The sequence below is a fragment of the Tamandua tetradactyla genome, chromosome 3, assembly GCF_023851605.1.
Source record: "Tamandua tetradactyla isolate mTamTet1 chromosome 3, mTamTet1.pri, whole genome shotgun sequence".
Classification (NCBI taxonomy): Eukaryota; Metazoa; Chordata; class Mammalia; order Pilosa; family Myrmecophagidae; genus Tamandua; species Tamandua tetradactyla.
Window position 1 is genome coordinate 32,535,843 of NC_135329.1, and position 19,259 is coordinate 32,555,101.

The 19,259-nt window shown below is 34.4% G+C and overlaps 1 protein-coding gene across 3 annotated transcripts in view; it reads right to left on the bottom strand.

Moving 5' to 3' along the window:
- XKR6 (XK related 6) overlaps positions 1–19,259 on the bottom strand; it is a 339,020-nt gene that overhangs the window by 196,397 nt on the left and 123,364 nt on the right. For 2 of the 3 annotated variants that reach the window (XR_013172450.1, XR_013172451.1), the window contains exons 2-3: positions 15,758–15,870; positions 6,174–13,964 (exon numbers count right to left, since the gene is read on the bottom strand). The exons of the other annotated variant lie outside the window; for it this stretch is intronic. The gene's annotated coding sequence lies outside the window, so the exon portion shown is untranslated. Of the gene's footprint in view, positions 1–6,173; positions 13,965–15,757; positions 15,871–19,259 lie in introns of those variants that run through there. 3 annotated transcript variants of the gene reach the window in all.

Genomic DNA, 19,259 nt, shown 5'->3' on the forward strand with positions numbered 1-19,259 from the left:
TGACTTCAACGTAAGCCAAGCCATCCACCTAATAGGACACTGAGTCCTGAAGTCTGTGGATTCTATTGTCTTCAGTGCAAAATGGTTTATTCTAGAGACCATCTAAAGACTGCATTAACAAAAAGTAGCTGGGTAGGACTGCATAGATGGAAGATCACCAATCAAAGTTACCGAGCAACTTGAAATGTACAAATGCAATTAAACGTCTTCCAGGAGGTACATTCCTTTAAAACAGCTAAAATGAAATAAAATTCATATTTAACCTTGCAAGTGACTTTCTACATTGAGAAATATATGAGAATTTGGCTGCATGATTTTTAACTTCTCAGAAAAACGTGTTGTCTCTTTGATCAGCCTAATTACAGTAACAGAACTTGGAATCAAAGCAGTTTCATGTGGGAGAAAGCTAGAAGCTTCTTTTTCAAGTTGGCTATGATTTGTGCTCACCAGTTTATATTCCAAAAGCTTCTGTTGACTTTGGCCTTGGAGTCAGTGCTTTGAAAGCTGGCTGCAAATGTGCTTCACGAACAGCAGGCATTCTTGATGATGTGGCGGGAGTGTAGAGAGTAAGAAGTCAGGAGACTCAATTCACTCACTGCCCAGTGGAGGGAACACAATTTCCCCTACCCACCTTGCAATGCATTGTCGAGATGAAGAGATAAACTGTTGCTAAAGTGCTTTGGAAAGCACAAAAAATTGTTTAGTCTTGTAGTACCAAATTAGTACTGTGCATCTCAATCTCAGTTACAGGCATCCCAGTTTGTTTCCCTAGCTTTTTATTTTGAAATAATTTCAAATTTACAAGAGTTGCAAAAATATAAACCCATACAGAGACTCTAAAATACTCCCACACCACCACAAATAACCAAATCCACTAATTTTTTTTAACATTTTCCCATCTTTGCTGAACCAACCTTCCTCACTCCTTCTCTCTTTCCCTCCTTCCCTTCTCCATCTATCATCTACCTGTATTTTTAACATCTGAAAGCAGTTTGCACGGATCATATTCCTTGAATTCATCCATGTACATTCCTACAAACAAGCATATTCAATTATGTAATCACCTTAACTGCAGTTACCAAGTTCATGGAATGTAACATTGCTATGTAGCTACATTCTATATTCCAGTTTTTTCTTATGCCCCAGTCCTTTTGAGCCATTTCTCCTCAATTCTTAGATCTCACCCAGTATATGTAGTGTATTTAATTGTCATTATCTCCTCAGTTTATTTTTTTAACTGTGGAAACATATACAGCGTAAACCTTCCCATCCCAACAACTCCCAAGCAAACCATTCAGTGGAACTGAGTGCATTCACAAAGTTGCAGTACCCTCCTTATCGCCCACTACGAGAGTTTTTCCTACATCACAAAAAGGAACCCTACACTCATTCTGCAAAACTACCCAATCACCCTCATCCCCACCCCTGGCAACCTATGCTCTATACTCTTGTCTCTCTGAATTTGCACATCCTCTGATATTTGCATTGTGGTTACCAACGGGCCTAAATTTAACACCCTTAATCTATATCAATCTTGTTTGCTTTGATACCAATTTGAATCCAGTAGTATATGCATGCTATGTTTTCATACTCCTTCATCTCCCCTGTGTGTAGTTCTTGTCACAAATTACATTCTATATATATGGTCCAAAACCACTGACCTATCACCATATTTTAAGCATTTGCTTTCCAGATCCTGTAGGAAGCAAAAAGCGAATCCTCACACCAAAAAGTATAATAGCCCTGGCACCTATGTCATCATCTTGACCAGGGATCTTTATCCCTTTCATGTAGATTCAGCCAATTGTGCAGCATCCTTCCCTTTCAGCCTACAGAAATCCCTTTAGCTTTTCTTGTAGGGCCAGTTTAGTGGTAATGAAGTCCCTCAGCTTTTATTTACTGGGAATACCTTAATCCCTCCATTTTTGAAAGACAGATTTATTGGATATAGAATTGCTGGTAAATAAAAATAATAGCAAAAATAAAAAGAAAAGACAAAAAGAATTGCTGGTAGGTCCTTTTTTTCCCCTTCTTTTCTTGCTTTCAGCACTTTAAATATATCATCCCAGTGCCGTCCTGCCTTCATGATTTACAATGAGAAATTGTCAGTTAATCTTATTGAGGGGCCCTTGTATGTGACACGTTTTTTTTTTCTCGCAGCTTTCAAAATTCTTTGTCTTTGGAATTCAACTTTGATTATGGCATGGTGTGGTGTGAGTCTATTTAAGTTTATCCTGCTTGGAGTTCGTTGAGCACCTTGGATGTGTGTATGTCTTTTGTTAAATTTGGAAGGCTTCCAGTCATTATTTATTTGAATATTCTGTGCCACTTTCACTTGCTTCCCCTTCTGTGTCTCCCACAATGTGTATATTGGTATGACTGAAGGTGTCCCAAAGGTTGCTGAGTCTCTGTTCACTTCTCTTCACACTTTCTGATACTCGTATTAGATTATTTCAATTGTCTTATCCTCAAGTTTACTGATTCTCTCTTCTGCCAACTCAAACCTGCCAGCCTCTGATATGTCTGATACATCAGTAGAAAGCTAGATGAAGATGAAACCTACTAGGGAACTTTTAATTTCTGTTCCTGTGATCTTCATTTCTGTATGGGTCCCATTCATAATTTCCATCTCTATATGGCTACTTTCTTTGTGTTTGGCTGTTGTTTTCCTGATTTCCTTTAGTTCTTTGTCTAAATTTTCCTTTAGCTCTTTAAGCATATATAGGGCCATTTTAAAAGTCTTTGTCTGTTATGTTCCAGATCTGACCTTCCTCACTGATGGTTTTTAGTGCCTTACTCTTCTCCGTTGCCTGGGCCATAGCTTCCTGTTTCTTTGTACATTGTTATCTTTTGTTGAAACTTGGACATTTTGATATAGTAATGTGTTCTCACTTAGACTCTCAAGCATCTGTACTTTAAGCTTGTATCCAGCTAGTAATATAAGAACTTTCCTTGAATGCCAGGAATTTAAAAAAAAGAGGGGGGCCGGGCAAGAAACACCTTTCCCAGTCTTTGCAGATTGACCTGTATAAATGCTCTACTTGAGGGCACAGTGAATTTAGAGAAGAGTGCAGGCCAAAGTGTAAAGACTTCCCTGGTACTTTCTGTGCATGCATCTTATTTTAGGCATGTGCATAAGGAATTCCATATATATGGACAGGATTGTCCTCTCTTCCTTGGGGAACAGTTTCTGCAGTCCTGGGCACTGAACTGTATGTCCAACAGCCAGCAGCAATCCCTTTTCCCAGGCAGCACAACCTGACTAATCCCCTCAACTCACAGTGTTCTGTAGGAGAGTTCTGAGCCATCTTCTACATGCAGGGCAAATTCTGGGAGAGCAAGTTCCTCAGGGCCACCACCAGATTGGGCCCAATATATGTGCTCCCAGTATGTGCATGAGGGTTACTCTGCTCCCTCTGGATACAGGACCAGGGATGTGCACTGGGAGCAAAGGCCAGCCCCATGCCAATCCAGTGAGGGGTCAGGGAGGGGCCAGCCAGGACAACACAAGATTCTACTGCTCTTTAGCAGCTTTTATCTTAAGTTGGCATTTGCCATATTACCACAGTTCTTTAACTGTTTTCTGGAGATTTGAGAAAGATGTTTTGGCCAGTTCTTGATGGTTGTTCAAAACTTCCAAGGAGGGGCAGGCCACTGTGGCTCAGTGGCAGAGTTCTCGCCTGCCATGCCTGAGACCCGGGTTTGATTCCCGGTGCCTGCCCATGCAAAAAAAAAAAAAAAAAAAAATTAAAACTTCCAAGGAGAGGATGGAGCCCTGAAGCTTCTCACTCCACCATCTTGATCAGGGCAGAGATGGCAACCCAGTATTTTTAAGTGTCCAAAATCTACACCAAGGAGATTATTGGCTCAGTGCAGAACTTATATAGAAGGCTATCCATTGAAATTCAGTTTTTAAGAGTGAAAAACTGAGTAATAAAAATTGTAAACCGAGTAACTTCCAGCAATAGGAAATTGGTTACATCCATACAATGGACCACCGAGCAAGCAGCCATTAAAAGGTGTTAGCCTGGATCATGTATACTACATACTGCTGAGAACAAAAAAGGCTAAAGTGATGATCTGCATATTAACAGTGGTAAGATAGTGAACTTTGCTTTTACTTGTCTGCACTATTTGAAATTTTTCAAATCATATTTTTACAATGAGGAAAAAAACACAAGTTGTGCACATTCTAGAAGAATAGGTATTGAGTGATGGGAGAGAAAAAATGTTCACTAACTACCTTCACTTCTATTCCCAGATACTATATACTAAGTTACATGAGCCAATGAATCTCGGCCTACTCAGTGGAAACTATGCAGAAATCCCAGAAGACAAAAAAGCAGTCATGCCCTTCTGTTTCTAGAATCAACCCCTCCACTCCTTAGTATGAAATTTGGATTCCTCTATGATGCCTCATTTTCATCACCCTTAAGTTTGAACTTGGACACCAATGCATACTTTAGCTCATGATATTATCTCATCCTGGGTTGTCTTTCTAAATGCCCTGTGAAAATATGGCCTGCCCTCTAAGGCCAATCTCAAAGTTCATTCCTTCCTTATGACACCTGTGTACTTTTTAGAGTGCCATATTTTACCAGTTTAACTTGTTACAACCACGCCTACCTCCACATATAATCTGTCGTGGAGATGCCATCTGGGCTGGGCCTTGGAAAATAAAAATCTATGCAGGAAGAATGACAGTAGTAAAAGTAAAGAGGAATGTGCTCAGTTACATTTAGATACAGCAAAATTTTAGTCTAGTTTGAGTGAAAGGCAGTAAATACTTTCGGGAGAAATTTCAGTTATTTTCCCCTTCTTAAAACAAAACTGTTGGTCAGCTCCAACTTATATGAACTTTCTCAAACCTCATCTTCCTAATGAAGTCTACTCAGATTCCTTATTTAAATACTGAGACCTGGCCCTACATCCTACAGTGGCATCCTGCTCACACCCGTCCTGTCTTTTCCACTTGCTCCGTAGTACTAATTTACTTATTGTGTTTACCTCTGCTGGAATACAACACCACACTTTGTGTGTTTTATATTTCCCAAGAGCCCAGATCAGTGCCTGGAACATAACAAGCATCAATAAAATACATTGCAAGAATGAATAATTTATTTAAATATCATGTCCAACTGCATTTGGCTCCTAAAGTTTGGTAAACAGCTTTCTGAGAAAACTCTCGTTGTAGATTCTCATACTAAAATGGTAGAGACTGGAAAAATGACTGTGTTCAGTTGCTGAGAAATGAATTCTTTGCATTCAACAGTCTAAGGATATGAGCAACTCTGCTCATATAGGCTGCATAGTTATCAGTGTAATAGTTTCTAAAATATTCCACACCACTGAAATGCTGCTTAAGAATTCAAGTTCCCATCAGGTTAGGAAGAGGAGAAAAATACCGCTGGGAGAGGAGCTACAAGTGCAGTGCTCAGCGCTAACCCATTCAGTCACAACATGCTTATAAACACTTGTCCTGCTCCAGTGCTCGCTGCATCCCTATGCTGCTTCCCTTCCATCACCCTTTGAAATTTTGAGGAATGGTGGTCACATCCTGATTGCTTTCCTAGGAGGAAATGTGGCAAATGGAATATCTTTCAAATAGCCCATGTTCAAAACATCTTGTCACCACATACCCACTATCAATTTCACTAGATTTTTTTTTTTTTTTGCAAAAGGGAAAAAATATTTGCTTTAGGTATTTAAGATACATATATTAAAAATGTGATTATTATGTTTTTTAAAAGAAAAATTTAAAAGTTTAGAAAACTTCAACTTGAACGTACACTGTGGTTTGGTTGACATGCTGCATGTCACCTCCAAATTGCTTTTATTTAGAGGATTATTATGTATTTTTCTAGAATCTTAATATGTTTTGTTGGATATGTCCCAGAAATTCTGATGAATAGTACAGCAAAATGAAAATATTGGTAATTATTAACAAGTATAATACTGCTTTGAACTTTTATATCTAGCCTATGAAGTCACACAGTAAATATATATGTAATGTTTCTGAATATTTGAATGTTGTTTTCTTGACTATCCACATGGACAATTATGCTTTTAATAAATAAAAGTGTAACTTCTCATAAAATGTAAAAAAAAAAACAAAAACGGTGGTCAACTTCAAAGTGAACCAGGAAGATCTGAGGGACAAGAACACTTCCTATGTAAAAGTGAGAGAGGTTTTTAACAGTCTTTAGGCTCTAGGACCTAATTTATCAGTCTCCCCCCACCCCGAAGTTAGGATTTACATAGTATATTATCATACAGAGTGTTAACATGGAGTTCCAGCTCAGCTGCTGGCAGCAATTTTTTTTTAAAGAGGCAGTGGCAGCTACTGAATTAACCTTGCTTCATTTCCAGTTTCCAGAGATAAATCTAAAAAATAAAATCTAAATGATGGGAGAAACTACCATTTGCGGCAATGATTTCTCCAAGAGATGTAAAACAAACAAAAAATCCAGGAATTGCATATGCTTAAAGAGCAATGCTCCCACACCGCCTTAAACTTCTAAGAAATCTGAGCGCTCAGGAATTCAGTCATGTCATTTGGTCTCTTATACCAGAGAGAAATCCTGATGAATCAAGCCCAGTAAAATTTGGTAAAGGCAGAGACTGAACTGTAAAACACACATTAGCTTTTCTTTTGGCCTTTTAATACAAATAATTTCTCATTTCTGAAAGTGGGAACACCACCCCACAATTACCTGAATATTTTAATATTTTTTAGAAGAAAAGATTCCACAAATGGGGCTTTTGAAATTGTATGATGACCCATGGTTTTCCAGTCAAAATGTGCCTTGGAGAGCCATGAGAGGCACACAAGAGCTAACAAAAATTCCAGTTACTAAGGCAAGACTTCTGAACTGTTATTTGACTAAAGAATAACTTTGTCTGGAGCAAGACTAGGATATTGGAGAGAAAATATTTCCTGCTTGTAACTATGCCATCAAGGACCCACAGTAAGAAATTTTTGATCTTTTTCAAAGTACAAAACTGAAAATCTACAATTTTTAATTATGTCATATTTTAGGTGAAATGTTTTCAATATGTATCTATTTATAATATATTCTTTGCCACAAAATTAGGAATGCTCCAAATATTTAATCCAAAATTGCAAAGCAAAGTAATATTTTGCAGTATTGTGAAATTAAAAAACCCTTGCTGATAACTTCCCCTCCTCAGGAAATGATGACGAACGTACTGCAAATGAAAACCAAAATCCCCTCAAACCAATTTCATTTTATTTAGTAATTTCATTCTTGCTCCCAAGTCCCAGTGAACGTAGGTGTCTGCCTCTCTAATCATAGCCAAGGGTTTAATAATTCAATGTTAGGTCTCCTCTGAAATAGTCTCTAAGGAAAGCACTTGATGTAGAATATGGCAAGCTTTCCTTAATGAGCAATTCACTAAGAATTTTGCAATATCCCCAGAGATAAAGGGAGGTACTTTAGAGTATTGTAAGCCACAAGGAGAGACCACTGACTTCCTCTAAACTTCATAGCCTAAAAGCACCCATTTAGAGAGGCTAGCAATTCTAATCTTAAAGAACCCCAAGGAAGAAATCTCAGTATTTTTCTGGAAAGTTCCCTTCTTGGCATAGTACTTTATTTAGTATAGTGGCTGGCATGTAATAAATGGATGATATATAAAAGCTGGTATTATTTATCTTATATTTTTCAAAAAAATGCCCTTCCATTGGGAAGATGAAAGTGATCAATGTACAGCCATAATACATTATGAGTTCAAAGACATAAATCATCTTAGTGTTTCCTCCTTTGGGGTCTTTATACAGTTCTTTAAAACTAATAGAAAGTTATGTCACATGAGAGACTATGTGTATGATACAGAATGCCAATCTTAAATCTGGTATTATAGACAAGCAGAAATCTAAAATGCAAGTTATAACCATTATTTTTGTTTGAGAATCCTTTCTACCTTAGAGAAATAAGAATGTTGGATTGAATCTATCACGTGTGACCTGCACACCCACCCATCCACAATTGATTTCCAGAAGAAGTTTCAGAAGATACTTCACTAAGGCACTGAGAAAAACATTAGTGAGGAAAGTACCTCTACATCCTTGAAAAGCATCTTAGTTGCTCTCATTGTAGGTGTTGGGGATTGAATTATGATTCAATGATTTCAGTATAAATGATTTCTTTAAAGTTTATCTTATAGTGGATCTTTGCATCATCTAAGGTTTCAGTTTGTTTTCAAATAAAACTATTGGAAATCTGTTCAACAGATTACATTGGTCAAATGTTGGTTGAAACAGGATGATACAGGCTGTCCTTTTAACTGCTACCATACTTAGGTTTATAAAATGATGACTACCCATCATATAGCAATGCTGAATTAACCTAACTTTCCCAAATTGCTCTCTGGTACCCTAATTTGTGTCCTGTGAGCAAAACAAGTAATGGAATAAACAAATTCAAACAGATCCTTTAGTTTAGTAGAACTGGGACCTTCATATGCTAATATTTATTATACAGTTCCAAGAAGGAGAGATTAATGGTGGTTTCTGGTCTTTTGATATAACAGGTGAATAAAATTTTTTAAAATATCTTTACAGAACTAAAATGGGACTGTGAACATTTTACCAAATGAGGGCATATAGTAGAGAAGAGGACATAAAAGTTTAAAGAACTATTCTTTAAACTGAAAAAAGAAATAATCAAAGTCCCCATTCCCTGTGCTTGCTTATCTTTTTCCATAGACGAGCACTCATCCCCTGACGGGCATTCAGCAACTATGAGGATAGACTTCTAGCACACCAAGCTTCCTAGACCTTGGAATCCAGGTCCACAGAATACAAGCTTACAAATATGGGGCCACACCACTCCTACACCATTGTTGTTTCTAGACAGGGATCTCCCCCACTCACACCACATATCCCATTCCTCCTTTCCCACCATCTGTTCCCACTGACTTACTACCATAAGGACCTACTATTAACTTTGGTAGAGGAAGGTTACAAACCATGGATTTGGGCAATTGTATTTATAAATATTTCCTTTCCTTTAATGCACATGCATTTTTATTTCACCAAAATTTAATTACTAAAAGCTCTTCCAAAGTAAAAAAAGCTACTTTATTTGGACAAAGTTTGCTACATACACAGAAAAGCTCAATACGCATGTTCAACAATCCTAGTCATATCAGTAACTGGTAATTTGAGCCAAAAGTTATGAAACTCTAACTGGAGAAAATACATGCATCCTGTTTACAACATTTTTATATATGGAAAATAAAACACATATAAGCAGCTTCGAAGAATATCTGTACATTACGTAGAAAGTAAAAATAGTATCATATGCTTTAAGATTTTACTCAAAATAATTTCAAATTAGGTTTTAAATAACACATTTAAGTTTAAATTTTATTATAGTAAGAGTCAGAAATTATATATAACATTCTCTTTTACACAAAGCACATTTGCATGTGTCTGAAATTACATGTAAATTTTTTTTTTAAGTTTTGGGCATATCAGAAATAATTTGGCAATTGTTTTCAGGGTTATGTTATTTTTTTTTTTTTTCTTAAAGACACACCGGGATAGTCAATGTGGGTTAACCTAAAATTTCACCTTTTTTTCTTGACAAATACTACTTTCAAACAATATAACCATTTTTTTATGCAGATACTTTTTTTATTTACATGGGGGAGTGCACATAGCTCTCTTCAACCATATCATTGACTCATGACTACTGGGACTAGCAAACTTACACAGAGGTCAGTTCTGGTTCTTCTCAGAAGCTTCAGATAAGATGAGGCTCTCCTAGCCTCAAGAGCATCAGGGGGCTGAAGAGGGAGACTGGACAACCAGTCTGTGCTAAGTTACCTACTTAGCACAGAACGGACACCCAATAAGGCTACTGTGAATATCACAACCAAAAGTTACATTTTAAATACAGTATTGTGATTTCTATAGGTAAAATTTGGAGCAGGCAAGGTCCCTAAGTCTTGATCTATTCTATTTCCCCACAAGAAAATAAAAAAAGGGAGACAGGAATGAAAGGAAACAAATGGACTCTTTTAATTGGCAACTGAAAACAGTGGGAGGGAAGAACATTGAACAGTGAAGTTGTAATTCTATGGACCTAAGATAAATAGCCTAAAATTAGGCAACATTTAGAAGAACTGGAAAGGAGATGCAACAAAATTCCTTGGGAAAGATAGCCATATGGGTTTAAGAGGATTCTGATCAATTTTAGAATTCTTCGTGTTAAATTTTATCCCCACACTAAAGTTAATAGTACCGAAAAGCAGCAAGGACAGCTAACATGTCCCGAGCACAGGACTCTCTTCGGGAGGGTGAAATAGCGAGACCCACCTAGTAAAAGCCCAAAACACTATATTCCAAAAGGAAGCACAAAACATCATCAAATCCATTACAAATGATATCTAAATTTCGGTCAAATTGAATTATTCAAAATCCCCTCCATTAGTGTAGATAATCAACAGCAGACTGTACTGATGGAAATGTTTTAAAGGCTGGAGTTGTATTTTTATTACATTAAAGGTACATTTTATGAGATTATTTCATCTTTCTTACTGGTTTAATTCATTAAAAAACAGCCAAATTATCTCATTTACAGAAAGCAATTTCATCTAAGTTGTCTTCAGAATGTGCTGTGCTGTCATTCTGATGATGTTCTTTCATCCCTTTACTCAGTTTCCAAATTAGTTTCTTCAGATTTCTTGGTTTTTCAAGGATGATCTTCTCAGTAAAGCCATATCTTGCAGAAAAATCCCAATTAATGACAATAGGCACATGATCTTATCTCCAAAATGGAGGTAAGAGCCATTCAAATGTAATTCTTTATGAAAACACATTTCTAATGAGACAAATCAAATGCACTCATTCTGTCAAAAATATGATCTGAAAGTAAAGTTCTCTCTAAACTTTTAAATGGATTAATAAAATTCAGAAAACAATCACACATTCAGGAAATTCAAAAGTAATGAAGGAGGAAAACTGGGACTCTCAATAAATTCCCTAAAGAGCTGCTATAAATTTTAACCACAAAATAACAAGAATCCCAAATTTTCATTTTCTATTATAAAATTTGGAGTACACAGTAGACTCTATGAATGTAACATTCTAAGACATGATAAAAAGTCACATTTTTGGGTAGAAAATCTTTAAATAGCTAGAAATTTTAGATGAAATATATTCATTTTGAAAAACAAAACATTAATATTCAACCTATTATGAAATTAAAAACCGTAAATCTAAAAGAGTCATAATCTAGGAAGGCTGTGCCTCACTCACAAATTAAAGCTTCAGGCTCTTTACTTTTACCACTTGTATTTTTGCAGATATTTTTGCCTATTCTATTATTAAGGTATGGACTGTGACTTAAGTTACATGTGTGGCCAGGCAGTAAGTATTCTACAAGATTTGATGCTGTATCAGCGGCAATGAAGAACCACTTATTGGTAGCGCAACAAAGTCAAAGCAAGATCAGAAGTAAAATGATGATTATCTTCTATATCACAATTTCCTGACATGACATCCAAGGGCAGTCCCTCTACATTCAGAAATTGCATGAAAATTTTATGGTGTACAATTTTCTCAGGGAAAGAGGATCCATAGCCTTCTTCAGATTTTCAAAAAGCCCTCTAAATACAAAAAATCATTGTTTTCTAGGCTCATTTTCTTTTAGTGTCCCTATTATAAATAAATTTATTCATTTATTTCTGAATTCCCACAGTGAATTGACAGACTTCACAATATAGCAATCCAAGAAGGTACGGATATCCCATGAGATAAATGCTAAAATGCTGTTACAGCTGAACCAACATATACAATTTGGATATAAATTTAAGGTTTTATTCAGGCATTTCTAGGAAGCAACCATCAAACAAAACCTGTATCCATGCTATCAATTCTCTGAGTTGTTCAGTCTATTACTACATTATTTTCTAAAGTTACACAACAGGGAAAACAGACTCCATAATATTTTCTCTAACAACTAAGATATTTTGAAATAATTTAATCTTTGATCCAAACACTCATTTATAACATATCAGAATAAATCAAACTCGTTGTTTGGAAATACATTCATATTTCCAAAGATCATGTCACTCTCCTTAAAATATCAGCATGCCAGTGTGCAATACCTAAATTAACATCAGTAAGCCTACTGACCAAGACATATCACACAATATCTCATAATATCCAATAAATTAATTCCCTTCCCCTTGGTGAACTTTAGGTTAGCATTATAAGAGTTTACCTCCAATCCCACTACCATGTTGTATTCTTAGGCTCTTAAATTTTTCCCTCTTGGTTCTTTTATTTGTACTCACATGACAACCACAGTGTCACAAGTACTTGCAGTTTTCAGAATCTAAGAAGGCACTTAAAACACTCATTCGAACAGGGGCCAAGTTTTTTCCTACCTGTCTAATTCCTTCTTTGTGTATCAAGTACCTAGGCCTAGCAATATTGAGACTAGAATTAGCTAAGAAGAAACACCTTGATTGACAAAAATATCACATAAGTAGAGCTTTTTAACAAGCCAGTTTTAATGGCAAACTGACATAGCTATCTAGTCAATCTAAGCTTAGATTAACATCTAACTTGATTTTAAAAATAAAAAAGCTACATCATGCTTTCAATACACCTTTTGTTAAATATATATCAGTCAATTCCTCTTAAAACAAAGCAAAGCAAAAGGGGGAGCTGGAGAGATAGTCCATACAAGCTACTAAAAGGCTTTTAATAGAAATGTTACAAAAAGTTGTTATACAACAATTACAATAATAATGGATAATTCACCTATAATAAGATTTGTAAAAACTAATCCATTCTACTGAGCTACCACTCAGTTTCTAAAGTTTTGTTGGTTGTTTTTTTTACATTCTCCTTATCTTTTCCCTTTGATCCTTGCTCAAGTTGTTCTGAAGGTGATATAAAAGTCCATCTTTCCCCACTTTTGGTCAAAAAAGTAGGAAGGTAGTCATATTTGATCATTAATTCTCTGTTCTAGAATTTTCCTTAAATCCCTTAATCCAAGTAGGAACAAGAAAAATGAAGACAACCACCACAATGGTCCTGTAATCACTCACAGGATTCCTGACTTTCACATTAAATACCGATTTTCCATCCACTCTCAAGGTCAATAATAGCCTAGTCCACATTCTGGGGATACGTCTAAGTAGTCTACAATTACAGTAGTTTATTTGATTGCCCAGAATATAGCTAACTTTTAATTTTTTAAGGGCAAAAAAAGTCCTTCATGGAGATTAAAGATTTTTCCTTCTCCTCTTCATTCACACTACCTACCTTTTGGCTACTGTACTTTCTAATTCATTTATTCAACAAAAGGAACAGAGGGAGGAGGTAAAAACTGAACAGTTCATTTTCCTCCTCATTAGCACTTCTGTACTACATCACGTCTAATTTGAAAATTGGCAGCATTTTGCCACTAGTGTATTTGGCTATAATTTGGGTAGAATTTGCATATTCTAATACAGAGCATTCTGAGACATTTCCAAGTTGTAATTTTGTAATTACTATCTTTAGGACTGTTAACTTGGTGATTTTTTTTTTCTCTCTTCTCTTCCCGATCAATAACTATCTCTGATCTAAGCAACCTGCACCGCAGTGTAGTTAGAAAAGAAGGGAAGTTGAACAAATAAACATGGGGAGAATTACACAAATTACCTGGGAAAATATAAAATCCATAAAAACCCCCAAAACTTTCAGAGACAACTGTCTCTGGAGAATAACACTAGATAATTTGAGATATGCATGTCAACTTAAAAGTACAAAACTATAATATGTTCTTTTGTATATTTTTTATTAAATCTACGGATTCACCTAATAAATCATTATATATATGAAAACAACATAATTTCCAGAGTTCCTAAATATTTCCAATATATTCACAACTTAGGGATCCAAGATTCTGAACATGCCATCACCAAAAAAAATTGCAAACCTAAAAAACAAAAAGGAAAAAAAATTAAACAATGTCAAAAGTAAAAAGACTTTCTTAGAAAAAGTTATTTACTTTTCTAATTTTCAAAACATTTAAAAAAGTTAATGCTTTTTTCTCATATTACAGTTATAAGCTCTTAAACTCTAATGCTGAAGTTTTGCTTTAAAACAAGGCAATTTATGTATAGCAAAATAAATACAAAATTCTACTGACACATATCACCTATTTATCAAAAACTATTCATACCTACAATCTGAGGTTTGAGATTAAAGTGGCATTAGTTCTGTTTTCTTTTAAAGGCTACTGTTAAAGTGACATTCATATCCATAGACAAACTATAGATTTATTCATTTGCAACCCATACCTTTAGAAACTACTTTTTAAAGCCAATTTATACTGTTGATCATGTGTCTGTGCTTCTGTTGCACATGAAATAAGAAATATGTTCTTCAAAGCTCTTCTAAACTCAAAAAGAACTAATATAGATAGGCTTTAAATGGGGGAAAAACAAAGAAAGAAAAGAAAAAACAATTCTGTTTGGCTAAATATAAAAAATGAGAATTTCCAAAATAAAAACAACCAATAATTGTTTCTCAATACAACCTTAATACACAAAAGTGAACAATTTTTCTACTATAGGTTAAAGAACATGCTATTCAAACCAATCTATTTAAACTGCCCATAGAAGATCAAGAGATCAGAGTTCACAATTTCAGGAAAAGTATAAAACAACACATCAGGCAATATAATAAAACAAAGAAACAACTTATCCTGCACTGCTTTCCTTTAGAACAAGACTAGGCTGGCAAGTTTTAGTATAAGTTGAGATCATGGAATCATCAGATTTCCAGTCAACCTAGACAGTGTCTGGGTTTACAAAGCCAGCTCAGAAGTAACTTTTTTTAGTGCATGTGAACAATTCTCTCTAACATTACAGAAAGTCACATACATGCAATGAGGAAAAATAACACACTTATAAATTTTAAGTCACTCTCAACATCTGAAATTAAGGGACAAGAAAATACTGTTTTCAGAAAATTAAGCAATGCATAGAACTATAGTGACAATCGAGTCTCTAGAAGAAAACAAATAATTGTCTTTTAAGCTCTACTATATCACCATATTTAACAAGATACAGTCCATCTGAATAAACCTAATAAAGAGAAGTACCCACCCCCCACCCAAGAAAAATGTTCTACTGCAGTGAAAAAGAAAAAAAAAAGTTATTTTAGGTATAAAATACATTTTGAATTAAGAAAAATGTAATATTGAATGTAGAGTTAGACTGATAAGACTTCCACTCTCAATAGGTACTTTATATTTTAAAAGGGGAAAAAAATATACATAAAACATCAAAATCCCTTAATGTAGCAAAAGAAAGTGGTGACAGGAATCCTTACTTTCTAGTCTGAAACCTTACTAAGTCTGAATTTGCTCTTGTTTAAGAGCAAACCCTACTGGTTTTTAAAGAAAGAAAATATTTTAATCTTTAAATACCTGATGGCCCAGGTTTTCATGAACAACATTTTGTTGGTACTTAAGTAGGTAACTAGTGCTCATTTTTTTAAAACTACATGTACACAACTTTAAAAGATTTTAAAATGTAGATTTATATGGTTAATATTTCTGTTAAACATTTGAATCAATTTCAAATTGATTAGCCAATATGTTGTCTAAAATCTTTTTGTTCACAACTTTAAAAAATGTTTAAATCTTAACAGGAAGGAATCGGGGAAGGAGAACAAACATGGAGGAACATGAGGGCCCCTCTCTCTCTTATGTTTTGCCATTACCATTCTGTTTGCAGTGGTTTCAGGACGAGGCGATCGCACACCTTCTAGTCAGAAATCAGATGACCTCAAAACAACCTCATCTCAGTCTTAGGCCTCATGTCTTTCGCTTAAAGCTAAAAATAAAAATACATGTGAATGAACAAATGATCATGGAATGAAATCACTTATATGACACTAAACGATAAAATATTAGAAGCCATTTTTATCACAGAAGAATGAAAATGTACACATTTCTAAACATAGCATCACAACACTACTTAGAATTAATTGGGGGAGGGAAGAGGAGTTGTCCTTTCTTAACCTATTATCTGATGGGTATAAAAATTAATACAACTCCAAATTGGTGCTACAAAGCTAAAGTAATATTTTATTCAGATTATGAAACATTCATTTTTCATAGCTAAAATAACAATATCACTAATGCAAAACATTCATTTTTTAATAGGGTTAAAAAATAATATCACTAATGAGGCTTATGCAGTTAGATAGCAAGTCAGCTCTTCTTTTTATCAACGAACCACGCAAGAAAGGAAAAGTGTAATGTTGAAACATAAAAATGGTCTGGCCATAAGAAATACAATTTTGTATGTTTAGAACTCCTAGTTTCAACAGTGATGTAAGTAGTACATGGAAATCAATCTGTTTCTCAAAACAAAGTAAATCATTTGCTAGTTCATTCAACAAATAACGACTGTTCTAAGCCTTGGATGCTGAATATGACATATTGGGGTCTGTATCTCAGTTAGTCTGGAGTCCTAGCTTGCTTTCTATTTCCAATTTTTTCTTATCAAGTCTGGGCTATGATTCTAAGGAGACAGACAATAAAGACTGCTATGTTTCCATAAGAAGGAGGGGAACAGTATATTATTTAAGAATAGGATGAGACCATAGAAGGTAAAACAAAATCCACTGAGAACCTTGAATTTTTATGCTGTAAATCATCATCTGGTCTGTTTGGCATGTAATTTATGTTTTTGAATCCTACATTAATCCTAAAAATTAATTCTCCTTCATTTTCAGAGGGCTGGTAGTTTCAATCCCAAGCATAAATGCCTCCAACTATTTTGAAAGAAAGGTTAAATCAGTCAAGTAACCTTCAAAGATCACTTACTAATATTAAGAGTACTTCAATCAATGGAAGTCTAAAATTTCAAACTTAGAAATTCTGCTGCCAAAGACACACTTAAAGAATTGGCTTTAACTATAGCATAATGAAGACAAATATGAACTTTTTTACACCATTCATGTATATCTATTAATTTAATATAATCCATAAATTATTAAATAAAGTCAATATGGACATTACTGTTTAATGTTTTGCATTTCTCTACTGGTTCTCTATACACCAAGGAAATTATTTATTTTTGTGGGACTGTGATACAGTACCAAAAGATATCAAAATATATGTACCTGATTCACGTTAAATTCTAGATTCTTTTCAAAACAACAGTAGAAAACACATTCTGACTTAGCTTATCTTCTAAAATTTTTCATGGAGTGCAATTAACTTTAACATCTAGACAAATATTACAAAGTTAGATGGTTTGATTCTAAAGTTTAAAGGTCTCAGAACCATGTTGTAAGTAATAAATTGCAATTTGCTCTTAAGTATTCAGAGTAAATAACAGCTGCTTGGAGTCATATCTAGGTTTTAGGTTATGGGTTGCCATCAAGTGAAAATATTAAAAACAAAATTCTAATCATTCAGGTTTGAAAGTTCATTTCCTGTTGATGTTTATAAGATGATTCTAGAACTTTTATATTTTAACACATTCCAAATATAATCAATGAAAACTGTATGCTGGCCTTATTTGCAGGCAAATAATTGGTGCTTCCTCCTTTAATGTCATGTATCCAGGCTCTTTTCAGTTGATAGTGAATTTCAGAGAAAATGTAACAAATTGGTAAATATACTTTTACTAACTTTATACCTTAAACATTTGCTTATCTATAAATCCCAAATCTGCCCTGTGTCAAGAAAAATAACCTAACATTTAGCCCACTACTCTTCTCAATTCATATTTGCTACCACTCTTTAGCAAAAACTGGAAGTATGTGAGAGGTTTCATCCACCTCACCAAAACTCAGACCTTTCCCTTAAGTAATTTTTAGTCTCATTCATGATACAGTCAAAGTTTTATTTCCCATTTTTTGCTTCAATCACAATATATCTTGATATATAATTTATAGTGGAATGATTCTTCCTGAACCAATCCATTCGAAAACCAGAAAATGCAACAAAACACTGCTCTTTGAATATTACAATTTTCAAGACTTCCACTTTGATCAGGACAGCTTGATAATAAACTAATAAGATTTTAATTCTCAGGAGACACAATTTAGTTTATTAAAGTAATCAACTTTATATTAACTTTTTTTTTTACCAGTATAGCAGTATACTCAAATTTTAAATTGAAACTTGCCTTTTTCCTCACATCATCCAGAAAGAATCATTCAAAATCTATGATACATCATTCAAAATGTATCATAGATTTAGAAAATAAGGCAAACCATAATTGGGAGAAAAAATTGCAATACATATATCTTACAGAGAAGATAGGTATTCAGAATACATAAAGAATTTATGGAAATACATAAGAAGACAAACCAACAAAAATCGTTCAAAAATTTGGACACTTCAGATATTTATATTAACTCTTAAGTTTTGGTAGTTACAAAACTCCATTTTAACTTTAGGAACTTTATTTTAAAGTTTTTCATTGAATAGGATCAATGAATTCCAGTTACAAATTTTATTAAATTACAGAATAAAATTTCCACAAAAACAATTCCTATTTGTTATAGTACATCTCATGTAAAATGCATTCTCATGAAAAATAATGTTCTTACTTTAGACTACAGTTTTTTACAGAAGGGGTTAAGCCTCATGATACACTAAGAGTGTACCTGCAACCTAACTAGTGGATACTGTAATCCCTTCATAGTTGCTTACTTTTCAGTTCCAGCACTTTGCAGAATCTAAGCTCTCTCTTCTGACACATAATATCTCTCCTCTCCTAATCTTAGCAAAGACAATAAGCATTCTTAATTTACACGGGAATCCTACAACTTTACAAATACAGATCCTCCAACTCAACTTCTGTTTTATTAGATGCTACTAAAAACATAACACGTATATTGGCCAGAAAATCTCAAATTTAAGGCTTCAATGGAAATACAGATTGCTTAAAAAAAAAAAAAAGGGTGTCAAGACACTGGCTAGCTACCTGGAAGACTTAAGGCCTGAATCTCTACTTTCTTTTCTCAAACCAAAATAAATTCCAGATCTATCATAGTTAAACATAAAATATGAAACCATAAAAGCATTTAATGAAAATAAGAGTGAATTTTTAAAATATATATTTTGAAGCACAGGAAGGACATTAATTAATTACATAAAACCTAGAAGCCAAAAAAGGAACATAATTAAAAATAAATGGCAACATGCATGCTATGGGCTATGTGTAACAGGAAGACAGCAACAGTACCACAGCAATATCAA